Here is a 12,754-nt window from a genome sequence, read left to right on the forward strand (position 1 = left end):
AATATATCTTAGAGATGAAGATTGATATTTGTTTACTGCAAGAAGTCAAAATGTCCTACCAAACCTTTGCAATGGCTGCTGGCAAACTTTGGCTGGACGTTGTGTTTCTATGAGTGGAGGCGTCTGGTGGAATTGCTACCCTTTGGAACCCTTGCAAGCTCCAAGGTAACGTTCATGTAAGCTCACAGAACTATCTGGTGGTGACTTTCCAATTTGGTGATCTCTGCTAGCATTTGTTCAATATATATGCCCTCAATTCTAAGATGGGAAGGCACATGGTTTGGGAGGAAATTGTTAATTTCATCCTTGAGGATAAAAATTCTCACTACATGTTGGTTGGTGACTTCAACACCCCTCTCTACCCTTCTGTGAAATGTAGTGGTCTTATGGATTGTTTGGATACTATGGGGGATCTAACCAATCTTATAAATGCTACTAGTCTTTTTGATTTAGACCTTCAGGGTGTCTCCTTCACCTAGTCTAATAATAGGAAAGGGAACCACCCAATCCAAGTTAGACTGGACAAATTCTTAGTCTCTACTAAATGGGATATTGGTCACAACTCCTACCTAAGGACCGTCACAAGGCCTACTTCTGATAATTGCCCTCTCCTCCTCCATTGGGTTGAGGCCCCCCTTGGGTCCACCTCCTTTCCGATATGAGATTATGTGGGCCTCCCACCTAGATTTTAGAGATATGGTTAGGAGATGGTGGGCCTCCCCTGTTCAATGGATAGCTATGTTCAAGATAGCTGAGAAACTAAACCTCATCCAACAAAAAGTGAAAGGATGGAATAAAGAAACTTTTGGTGACATATTCAACAAGAAGAAGGATATGTGCCCTAGGCTAGAGAAGATACAAAGCATTATGGCCTATGGTGATCCTCCTCACTCCCTCCTTAATGAAGAAGAAGACTACAGAAAGAATTGGAAGGAAATTCTATCTAAGGAGGAAATCTATTGGAAGGAAAGATCCAGAAACCAATGGCTGAAGGAGGGAGACAAGAACTCTGCCTTCTTCCACCGCTCAGCTAGTATTCACAAAAATAGAAACATGATCAAATGTCTAAAGGATGACAATGGATAGGAGATCACAGATGAAGCCCAAATTGGTCAAATTGTTACTGACTTCTTCATCTATATGTACACTAAGTTTGGAGGAGGAAGTGAGGCCCTTTGGGATAGGCTTTTGAGTAAATTACCTACTACCATTGATAAGGAGGATAACTATTAGCTTCTTTCACCCATTTCCTTGGAGGAGGTTCATTTGACAATCTTTGTGATGGATGCTTACAAGACCTTGGGTCCGGATGACTTCCCCCCAACTTTTTTCTAGGAATTTTGGGACATTGTTAGTTTTAATGTCACCAGAGCTGTGAAGAATTTCTTTAGGACTGGTAAGTTGTTTAAAAAGTTGAATAGCACCTACATTTTTCTCATTCCCAAGTCTCAGGACCCTTAATTCATCATGGATTTTTGGAATATAAGCCTCTGCAATATTATTTATAACATCATCTCTAAGGTCTTAGTGAACAGAATCAAACTGTTGCTTTCTAAGTTTATCAGCCCCTCTCAAAAAGGCTTTGTCCCAGGTCATCAAATCTTGGATGCGCCCATTGCCACTCACGAAATTATCCATTCCATGGACAAGAGAAGATCCCCAAGTATGGATTTTAAATTGGACATCTCAAAAGCTTATGATAAAGTCAACTGGTGTTTCCTATTTAAAACTCTCTCAAAACTAGGCTTTAATCCAAAAATTGTTGATATGATACGGGTGTTGGCATTTTGATGATTCTTAGTTGTGATTGTCATTGATGGACACACACTTTTTTTTTTATTCTCAACTGGTACTATGTGATGTATTGCTCAAGCCGATATTATATGCCATTGAATGCATAGTCTTTGTTTGTTGAAGACTATCGGTGTTTGCAGAAGGTGCTTACCGATCAAAGCATGACCGAGGACCTCAAGCGGTACAAGGACCCCAAATGACAGCCAATATTTTTAAGATCAAAACACTATGTTCTAGTTTACAAGTCTTTGTTTGTAAACCAGTAATCGGTATACTGTGTTTTGTTAACCGACAAACTTGTAAAGTGTGATGAGTTATCATACACTGACACCGATGCGATGATTCTGTGCCGTGTTACAAATTGTGTCTAGATGCACTGTACCTTGGAAATTGTAGTCTAATCTCATTGGACTGACATGAAATCAGATTCCTATATGAGGACATCATGTCTAGGGTTTTGTATGTGTGTGTGTGTGTGAAGTATTGCGTAAGAAGATTAGGTCTTTGCAAAAAAGGTATCTTGTGACAAAGATTGATTAGAAGACTGAAGTAATGCTACAATGCATTAACAAAGAGCTATCAAGGATCTAACTAAGCATTTTTGTGCTACTTTCTAGATCACTTACTTTTTGATTACTAATCTCTTTGACAAGTCAAAAACCCTTAACCGGGTAGGCTCAGTCAAGCCTATTCTAAATCCTCTAACAAGGTGGTTCATAGTTGTGGATCTGAAATCCTTTGACTGGGTAGTCATTAACAGGACTTATCTACTAACAAAGATCAGGATTCTTAATAGAATCTATTATGGTGAAGAACGTTGTAAGGCCTTAACCGGTTTGGTTGCTATTCTGTAGATAGTAGACTTGTGAGTTTTACTCACCGTGGTTTTTCCCATTTGGGTTTCCACATCAAAGTATCTTGTGTTATGGTGATTGTGTTATTGTGGCTGAATGCTTTAATTGCTATTTGGCTTGTTTGTGTATTAACTAGTTTACTATTCAAAGGGCTATACCGGTCTACAGTAAAATTTCTTAAGTGTTTGTTAAATTTTTTGGGTATACTAATTCACCCCCCTCTTATTATTCATCAATTGGTATCTGAGCCAACCTTTCTTTAAGTCTAAACACTTGAAAGTAGATATGGGGGAATATAGCATGAGGGAACTCCCTCACCGTCTAGCTCAATCTGAGAGAGCCTATGATGAACTTGAGGTAAAGTATAAAGCCTCTTTAGCTAAAAGAAGAGAACTTGCTGAGAAAATGCTGGAAATTACTGAAAATAGCTCTTCTAATGAAGTAGACATGGATGCCCTAGTCAAAGAAGTGGAGAAACTGAATGAGTCCAAAACTAATATGAGGATGGAGCTAGAAGGACTGACCGTTAGGATGAGTCAGGAACTGTAAAACCGGAGAAAAGCTGAGAATCTAGTGAAGGACAAGGAGCACGGGATCTTTAAGTTGAAACAAGAAATTGGTACCATTACCACTTATCTGCAAGAGGGTAAGGAAGAGAAAGAAGAAATGCAAGCAGAACTGAATGCAGCCATTTCTCATAATGAAACCCTAATGAAGACCAATGAAGCTCTTTCCAAAGAACTTGCTGAGACAAAGGATATAGTTGCAAAGTTCAACCGGAGTGTTGCAAAGCTAGACCAAAAGACGGAATCAATGAAGCCATCAAAGGATACCATTGCACTTGGTTTCTCTACATGTGAGGAAGATGAATCATCTGGAACCAAGATTGATGCACCAAAAGAGCAACCAGTATCTGAGAAAAGTAGAAAAAGCGAAGGTAAGACAAAGTTCAACCCTATATGCTTTAACTGCCATAAGGAAGGACATACTGCCAATCTATGTAGGAGCAAGACTTATAATCATTTCCCTTACATGCAAAACAATGTGTATGAACACAAGGCTAGAACTAGTAGATTTAATGGTCACTGTTATGCATGCAACAAGTTTGGGCATAGATCTTTTGAGTACAGATAGAAAGGAGTTGTCCAAGAACCTCTTATGAACCGAAACCCAAACCGATATAGAAGCTATGACCATAGGTCAAATGGTTATGGAGCGACAAATGGTTGGAGAGCAACTTTTGTGATCTATCGTGGTAGCGGTTACATTGCTGCAACATGTAGGAGAAAGAATGGAAAGGTGAACACCAGACCATGGAGAGCACCTGGTATGGTATTCTATCATTGTAACAAACTAAGACATCTTGTCAGAGCATGCAGGCTAAGACAGAATCCATCGGAAGACAAACTGGTCAACCTAGAAGGGAAAGGAAAGGTTGATGTTGAAACCATTCATGTCGATATGGATAAAATTTGGAAAAAGAAATTTGAAGAGAAGCCACAAGATGTACCAGTTTCTGCACCCAGTGTGGAGACCCCTGAATTGGCAAGTTGAGCTTTGAAAATCTTAAGGGGGAACACCATAGTATATCGATAAAGTGCTTTTATCGGTATTGGTTACCTGTCGACCGATAGAAGAAATGAAGGGATAAAAGGTAAAATTAGGGTTTGTACCCTAATGATGATGCATTTATTTGGTAGGTAGGAGCATGTATAAAGGCGATTCTTGTAGTCATTTTTACTTACCTATTTTCGAAGAAGCATTTTTCTAACTTGTGCAGAGCAAAACAAGTGATCAATCTTGCATTCAAAGAAATCCAGAAAGAAATCTTGTGCAAGACCTAGCAGACATTTCAAGTTATACAGAGTGGAGGTCAGAGTGGTAAAGCAAGCTCTTGGAGAAGTGTGTTGTGCTCAACATTGGCGAACACTAGTTCAGAGTGAAAAGGTATTTTTCATCAAATCACTCTTATCATTCAAAATTATTTAGACATGGCTTCTACATCCAAAGTCTCTTCTAGTTCTTCTGCACCTGAGGAGTCATCTGAATCTCTTAGGAAGAAGGTGAAATACAATGCCCTATCTCAAATTCCCACTGGAGTCATTGTCAAAGGGGATGTTTCTGGTTATATTGATTGCAAACTAGAAGACCTAGGGCATCTAGTGATTCACTCCTAGTTGAGTTTATTCTATAGAAAAGATAAGAATATAAAACCAGAACATAGCGTGATCGAGAAGAAGAAATTCCACAATGCAGTATATTTTCTTGAAGAATTCACAAATCATATAAGAATTATTCTTAGTAGGGTTCATGGTGACAAGAAGTATCTTGATCGAACCCATGATATCACACTAGAGGCAATCCATGTCGTGACCAGTTTCTAAAATATTGGAGAAGTCCCTGTTCTTCGTAAGATCACAAAAACCAAAGTGATAGAGCTCACCGGTTTTGTGAGCGACAAGAGGGCAATGACTGTCAACACCATTGAAGATGACTTGGTGAAGTATGTGTGCATGGTGATCAGATATAGAGTATTCTATGCCAGTAGAATGAATTATGTTCCTACAGCTACGGTGCATGCCACTTATCGAATGATTAAGGAAGATGCAGAGTACGACTTGTGTACCTACATGCAAAAACAACTCATGGAGAATTTGAAATCCATCAAAGAGGACAAGGCAATTAGGTTCAAGTTCGGTCAACTACTTGTTGGGTTGTTTTTCTACTTTCAAGGGTATTTTCTGGAATTTGGTGATGTTCAATGGTCAAGTGACCTACCAGTTACTAGACAAATCAAGGAGAGTTTGCAAGCAGTGGGATCTACCTATCCAGAGATTTTGAACAAGTATTTTGATGAGTTTAGATTGAAGATGAACTAGAGAACAAGGCTATCGGGTGACCTGGTTAAGAAATATGAAGATGACATCTGTTTCATGATCAAAGTGGATCATTGCATAATGGAAGTGGTTGAGCCAAGAGAAGATGAAGTTGAGCCTATGGGCTATGAAGTGGTGAATGATATACTCATTGGGTATGCCTCTACCCTACTTGCTTCACTGCTTGATCCAAAGAAGAAGAGGGTCAGTACCTACTCTGAGAGGGTTAATCCTATTGAAGTACTGAAGAAAAAGAAGAGGAAAGTTGTGCCATTGGCATCAACACTGGTTACATCTGCTGTCAGTCCAAAAGTGACCAAGAGGTCATTGGCCAAGAAGAAACTGGAGGCTATTCCGCCAAGGGTATTTGAGAGGAAGAGGAAAACCAAGAACAAAACACGAGATTCAGTAGACACTAAATCGGAAGATGAAATAAAGAAGGTGAAGCAGTCAAGTAAGAAGACCAAGCTAACCGGTAATGTACCTACAACCTCTACACCAGGTAAATATACATGTTTCTTCTTACAATCCTATGACACATTATCAAAGGATTATAAAGAACATTAAAAGGAAAATTCTTGATGATCTAAAAGACTATTTTGATGATCTTAGTGATATTGAAAAGCAGGAGGTAGAGAAAGAACTCATTAAGTATTTATGTGATAATGATCGATCTCTAATTGATATTAAACCCATTGTTTCTAATTCTTTGGATAATAAATGGCGCATTGCCATTGAAAAGGAGCAAACAATTAGAGAGAAAATTTTTGCTCAATATTTTCCAAATGCTTCCAATTCTGAATTGTTTGAGCTTCTTGATCGGTACAGAGGCATATTTTTCATGAGAAAGAGAAGACTTCAATTACTTGGAGGTAAAATATCTAAAGTAGAAAAAGACACTCATCTACAGGATAAAGCAGTTGTCAAGATGCAGAAGGTATCTGAAGAAAATCGACAGGCTGAGCAAGAGCTTGACCTATCAAAATCTAAACCAAATGAAACCTTCAATGATTAGGGAGAAAGAATAGCTGAGCAAAATGATCTTATTGATGTGGATGCATTAGATGTTGAAGGTATTAAACTGGAGGTAGCTGAGAAGGAGACAGCAGATAAGGAGAAAGTTGATAAGGAGACAGCTAAAAAGGAGAAAGTGGAGAAAGAAAAAGTGGAGAAAGAGAAAGTGGAAAAAGAGAAAGAGGAGAAGGAGAAAATGGATAAGGAGAAAGAGGAGAAGGAGAAAGCGGAGAAGGAGAAAATGGAGAAGGAAAAAAAGGAGAAAGAGAAAGAGAAGGAGAAAGCAGAGAAGGAGAAAATGGAGAAGGAAAAAGAGGAGAAGAGAAAGTGGAGAAGGAGAAAGCAAAGAAGGAGAAAGTGGAGAAGGAGAAGGTAGAGAAGGAGAAACTAGAGAAGGAGAAAGAGGAAAAAGAGAAGGCCGACAAGGAGGCTAAGGAGAAAGAAGAGAAGGAGAAGAAGAGACAAGAGGAGATCAAAGAAAAGGAAGGTGGATAGACTTCTAAGACTCCCAAGGAAACCGAAGTTCAAGCCAAACAGGTTGATCCCACCGATCACAATGAATTGACTCTTGCTTGTGTCACCAAATCGGTAGATGAAAATGAGCTCTTGAGAAGTATTCAACTTGCTCAAGAAAAATTGGAGGAACTAAGAAGGAAGAAATAAAAAGATGTTATTCAACTTGCTGTTGACACTCTTTCAACCTTAGTCCCCGATATTGATCTTTCGCGTACCGACTCTTCACTGGCCCAGTTGAAACTTCTATGCACAATAGTGGGTGATCAAGTGCAATCATTGGAAGATGTTGCCCAGGCTACTGCAAAGAAAAAGAATGCAAAGGCACTAAAAGTTGCATTGGTGAAGCAATTTAATGAAGACAGAGCTAATCTGATCCATCAAAGAGATGATATCAATCTGGCAATGGCTGAAGGACAAAAACTTTTGAGCAAAATCTTCCAGTCGATCTATTCTATGATGATGCTCTAAAGAAGAAGGGTCAAATTCAATCGAAGTTAAAGCAGTATATAGCGAACTTCAAAGTGCCATATGATTCCTTACAGTGTATGGGCAGACTGTACAAACTCATTGGCAATATATTGATAGGATTGATTCAGAGATCTGCAAGCGGTCTCAAGATCTACAGAAACTTTAATTTCTTTTGTTACCTAAGTTGTAGATTCTTCAGAAGTGCTTTCTAAACATGGACGCCATCATTGTCACTCAAGAATTGTGAACTATTGATGCCATGGAGGAGTTAGCATTCTAGATGAAGACTCTGAGTGAAATTGTTGCCTCACTCCTAGATAAGTGGTCTACAGATATGAAGGAATTTCTGAAAAACTTTAAATTCATTTTTGAAAAGTTTTACTCATTATTGTCATAAACATATACTCTATTTTCATGTTATGCAATATGATTTTGGTATGTTTGCATTACTTTGTCATTGTTGGCAAAGGGGGAGTGATGTTGAATTGAAAATAATTGAAAATTTTATGGGGAGTGGTATGGAAGTAGTACATGCTTTTATTTTGGGCAAAGGGAGTAGTGTATATGCTTAGGGGGAGTAATTTGATTGTGGCATCATTTTTGTTTTGTAAGCACTTAGATGTCAAATTTTCCTAAGTGTTGCCATCAATGCTAAAGGGGGAGATTGTTGGCATTTTGATGATGCTTAGTTGTGATTGTCATTGATAGACACACACTTATTTTTTATTCTCAACTAGTACTATGTGATGTATTGTTCAAATCGATATTATATGCCATTGAATGCATAGTCTTTATTTGTTGAAGACTATTAGTGTTTCTAGAAGGTGCTTACCGGTCAAAGCATGACCAAGGACCTCAAGCGGTACGAGGACCCCAAGCGACAACCAATCTTTTTAAGATCGGAACACTATGTTCCAGTTTACCAGTCTTTGTTATAAACCGGTAATCGGTATATTGTGTTTTGTTAACCGACAAACTTGTAAAGTGTAATGAATTATCATCCACCGACACCAATGCGGTGATTCTATGTTGTGTTACAAATTGTGTCTAGATGCATTATACCTAGGAAATTGTACTCTAATCTCATTGGACCAACATGAAATCAGATTCCTATATGAGGACATCATGTCTAGGGTTTTGTATGTGTGTGTGTGTGAAGTGTTGCGTAAGAAGATTAGGTCTTTGCGGAAAAGGTATCTTGCGATAGAGATTGATCAGAAAACTGAAGTAATGCTACAATGCATTAATAGAGAGCTATCAAGGATCTAACTAAGAATTTTTGTGCTAATTTCTAGATCACTTGTTGATTACTAATCTCTTTGACAAGTCAGAAACCCTTAACCGGGTAGGCTCAGTCAAGCCTGTTCTAAATCCTCTAACAAGGTGGTTCACAGTTTTGGATCTGAAATCTTTTAATAGGGTAGTCTTTAACATGACTTATCTCCTAACAGAAATCAAGATTCCTAATAGAATATGTTCTAGTGAAGAACATTGTAAGGCCTTAACCAGTCTGGTTGCTATTTTGCAAATAGTAGACTTGTGAGTTTTACTCACCGTGGTTTTTCCCATTTGGGTTTCCACGTCAAAATATCGTGTGTTATGGTGATTGTGTTATTGTGGGTGAATGCTTTATTTGCTATTTGGCTTGTTTGTGTATTAACCGGTTTACTATTTAAAGGGCTATACCGGTCTGCACTAAAATTGCTTAAGTTTTTGTTAAAGTTTTTGGGTATACTAATTCACCCCCCTCTTAGTATTCATCAATGAGAGTGTGTGTCTACAGTTCAATTTGTTGTCTTGATCAATGGGGTTCCTAGGGGTTACTTCAAAGCTAAAAAAGGTATTAGAAAAGGGGACCCCTTGTCCCCTTATCTTTTTATTATGATTGTTGAGGTTTTGGGCAAAAATTTCCTAGATATGATGGTCAATGGGAGATTGCAGGGTGTCAAAATTGCTTCTACTATTCCCCCTTCTGTGATCCAGCAATTTGTGGATGACACCTTCCTATTTGGTAAATCCTCTGTGATAGAAGCTAAACATTGGAAGAACCTAATTACTAACTATGCCTCTGCTTCATGTCAATGTATCAACTATAATAAAAGTAAATTTTTCTTTTTCAACGCCCCTATTGACTTATAAACTAAAATTATTAATATTCCTTGGTGTCATTCTGCCAATTTACCTAGGTCTCCCTCTCATTTTCAAAGAGGTTACTCTAGTGTTCTAGAATACTATCCTTGAAAGAATACATATGAAACTTATGGGTTGGAAGGGTAAATTCCTTAGTAGTGCAGGGAAAATCCAACCCCTTATTGCTTCCCTCCAGGGTATCCCTATTTATTTCCTCTCCCTGTTCAAAATTTCGGGCACTATGGGGGAGAAGCTTGAGAAGATTCAAAGATATTTCCTTTGGACGGGTATGGAAGAAAAGAAACACCTCTCACTGATTAATTGGGATATTGTATGCTTGCCTAAGACCATGGGTGGTCTAGGTATCAGAAAGATAAATGTCTTGAACAAGGCCTTAATTTCCAAAGTGGGTTGGAACCTAGCTAAAGGGGAGGCAGATTGGTGTAACATTATCAGAGCTAAGTACCTGGAAAGGGAATAGTTTTGCTTCAACTTGAATTCCGTTGGACTACCTCCTGGATCTAAATTATGGAACAACATTCTCAAGCTTAGACCTATTATCAGAGAGGGACTAAAGTGGCAAATTGGAAATGGAAGAAAGATTAGATTTTGGGAAGATACATGGATGGAAGATAAACCTTTGGTTGAAACCCACTTTTGCTAATTAATGAACATACTAAAGGACCGTTTTGATGGTTATATTGCTGACTACATTGTTCCAGGAAGAGGAAAGTGGTAAAACATCTCTCTGGTCTTTATTGATTGACCTAACCTATTGCCTAATATCCTTTAACTCCAGGACCTCATGCTCATGTCATGGATACCTCTATGTTCCCATGAGGATAAATTCATCTGGAAGGGAACTCAATCTAGGGATTTCTCTATCAGGTCTTACTATAGGAAGCTCTTGAGATTCAATGGAGATATGGAATGCTGGAAAAAGATCTAGAACCCGCAACTTATTCCAACAATATATATATATATATATATATATATATATATATATATATATATATATATATATATATATATATATATATATATATATATATATATATATATATATATATATATATATATATATATATATATATATATATATATATATATATATATATATTTCTAATGGACCCTTATGCATGGAAAAGTATTAACTCGGGATAACTTGAGAAGAAGGGGCTTCCAATTACCTAACAGATGTATCCTCTGTAAATCAGAGGAGGAATCTATCAACCATCCTTTTATCCACTACCCTTTTGCTAGACACTTGTGGACCATTACCCATGAAAATGTGGTCTCCAAAGGGTGTTCCATGGTGACATACACCAATTTGTGAATGATTGGTCATCACCTTCCCACCACCCCTTGATTATACAATTATGGAAGTATATCCCTCCTCATATATACTGGAGTGTTTGGAAAGAAAGAAATAACAGAATCTTCAGGGATGCTTAAATCTCCCCCAACAATGTTTTTAATAGTTGCTTGAAGATGATTATGCTAATATCTCGGTGACTATATGGAAAACCCCCTCCAAACCCCCTAACCCGATTGATTGGAGAATTGTTGAACATTGGAAACTCTCCTTGGAGTTTAAGTTGTTCAATAACACTAAAAAGATCAACAGAAAAAGGACCAAATGGGAAGCCCCAAGTCCATCATGACACAAACTAAACTTTGATGGGGCAGCCCACAATAATAGGCAAGCAGGAGGTGGTGTGATATGATATCATCAAGGTGGTCTTATCACAAACTTTGTGGGAAGCCTGAGGAATCATACTATCAACCAAGTTGAGCGAATGGTCCTTTTATGGGGAATGAAGTTCGCTACTGCTATAGTTATCAGACAACTTGAAGTTGAAGGGGATTCAAATATAATTGTGGAGGTTGTCAATGGTAGAATTGCGGCGGGTTGGAAAGTGGAAGCGATTTTGAGGGATGCCAAAGTGCTTCTAGCTAACCTTGAGAGTTTCACTATTCGCCACATTTACAGAAAAGGGAATGCGACTGTCGACTCCATAGTTGTTGTCAGCATGTTGTAAGAGGGCTTATGGTGTTGGAGGAGTACTGATCTGCTACCAATGATCACCAAGGAGATCTTGGAGAAATAAAAGACTAATTTCTAATGATGACTCCCCTCCCTCTGCTTTACCTTTTAATCAGTTGTAATTTGATGAGGACCAGAAATTACCAAATTTTGAATTTGAAGTTAGAACCTACCAATTGTGGGATGGATATACCACATAGTTGCATATGGACTAGTCATCATTCCCAAAATAATCTAAGGGGATTAAATAATGATTTTATCTACTTGCGGAGTATCGATATCAGGAAAGGCAATAATTTTTTAATCATCTGGATTAATGACATTGGCACTGATGAAGGAAATAGCTTGTCTCAGCTAAGTAACATTGGGTGGATTGATGGTTCACATGAGCAGAATAGATCTCAGGATTGGGAGAGCTGTGTAAACACGACTTGCAATAATCATGATGATTATTGCATTGTTTTATATTGAAATTTCCTAGGTCTGTTTCTAGACTCTGCTTTGGCTCTTGAGTGGCTCGATATTTTCTTTGCCCTGCTTCTCATTACTACTGCTAAGCTGGAGGAAGTGATTATGGGGGTTGATAGACTGAGACTTGAACCGAATAAAATAGATGATTTCAAAGCCAGGTCGGTGGTTTGGTTTGTGTGCATGGAAGGAGGAATTGATAAGTTCATGGAGAGTATGAAAGGCAATGATGAGAGACTGTCTAAACAGTTTGTGGCTTCTTGGGAGGATAGAAGGGTCACTATGGATGGAATTTCATTTGAAGTGAACTAGGATGTTATTTCTCAAGCGAGGGGCCTTTCCATGGAAGGCCGAAAATGCAAAAAGCAGAGTCGTATCTCAGACACCACTAGTCTGAATCAATTCTTTTGCGATTGTGAGAACCCTGTGAAGTAGGCTAGTGGATTCAATCGTGAGGAGCTTCCGCCACAATGGGACGAGGTGTGCTACATCATCATGAAACATATTACTCTCAAAGGGAAGTATGGGGTTTTCTATTACTACCACCTCCCTTTTCTTAATCATCTTAGGAATTGGGATTTTATTTC

Source organism: Cryptomeria japonica, chromosome 5 (assembly GCF_030272615.1).
Source record: "Cryptomeria japonica chromosome 5, Sugi_1.0, whole genome shotgun sequence".
Lineage (NCBI taxonomy): Eukaryota > Viridiplantae > Streptophyta > Pinopsida > Cupressales > Cupressaceae > Cryptomeria > Cryptomeria japonica.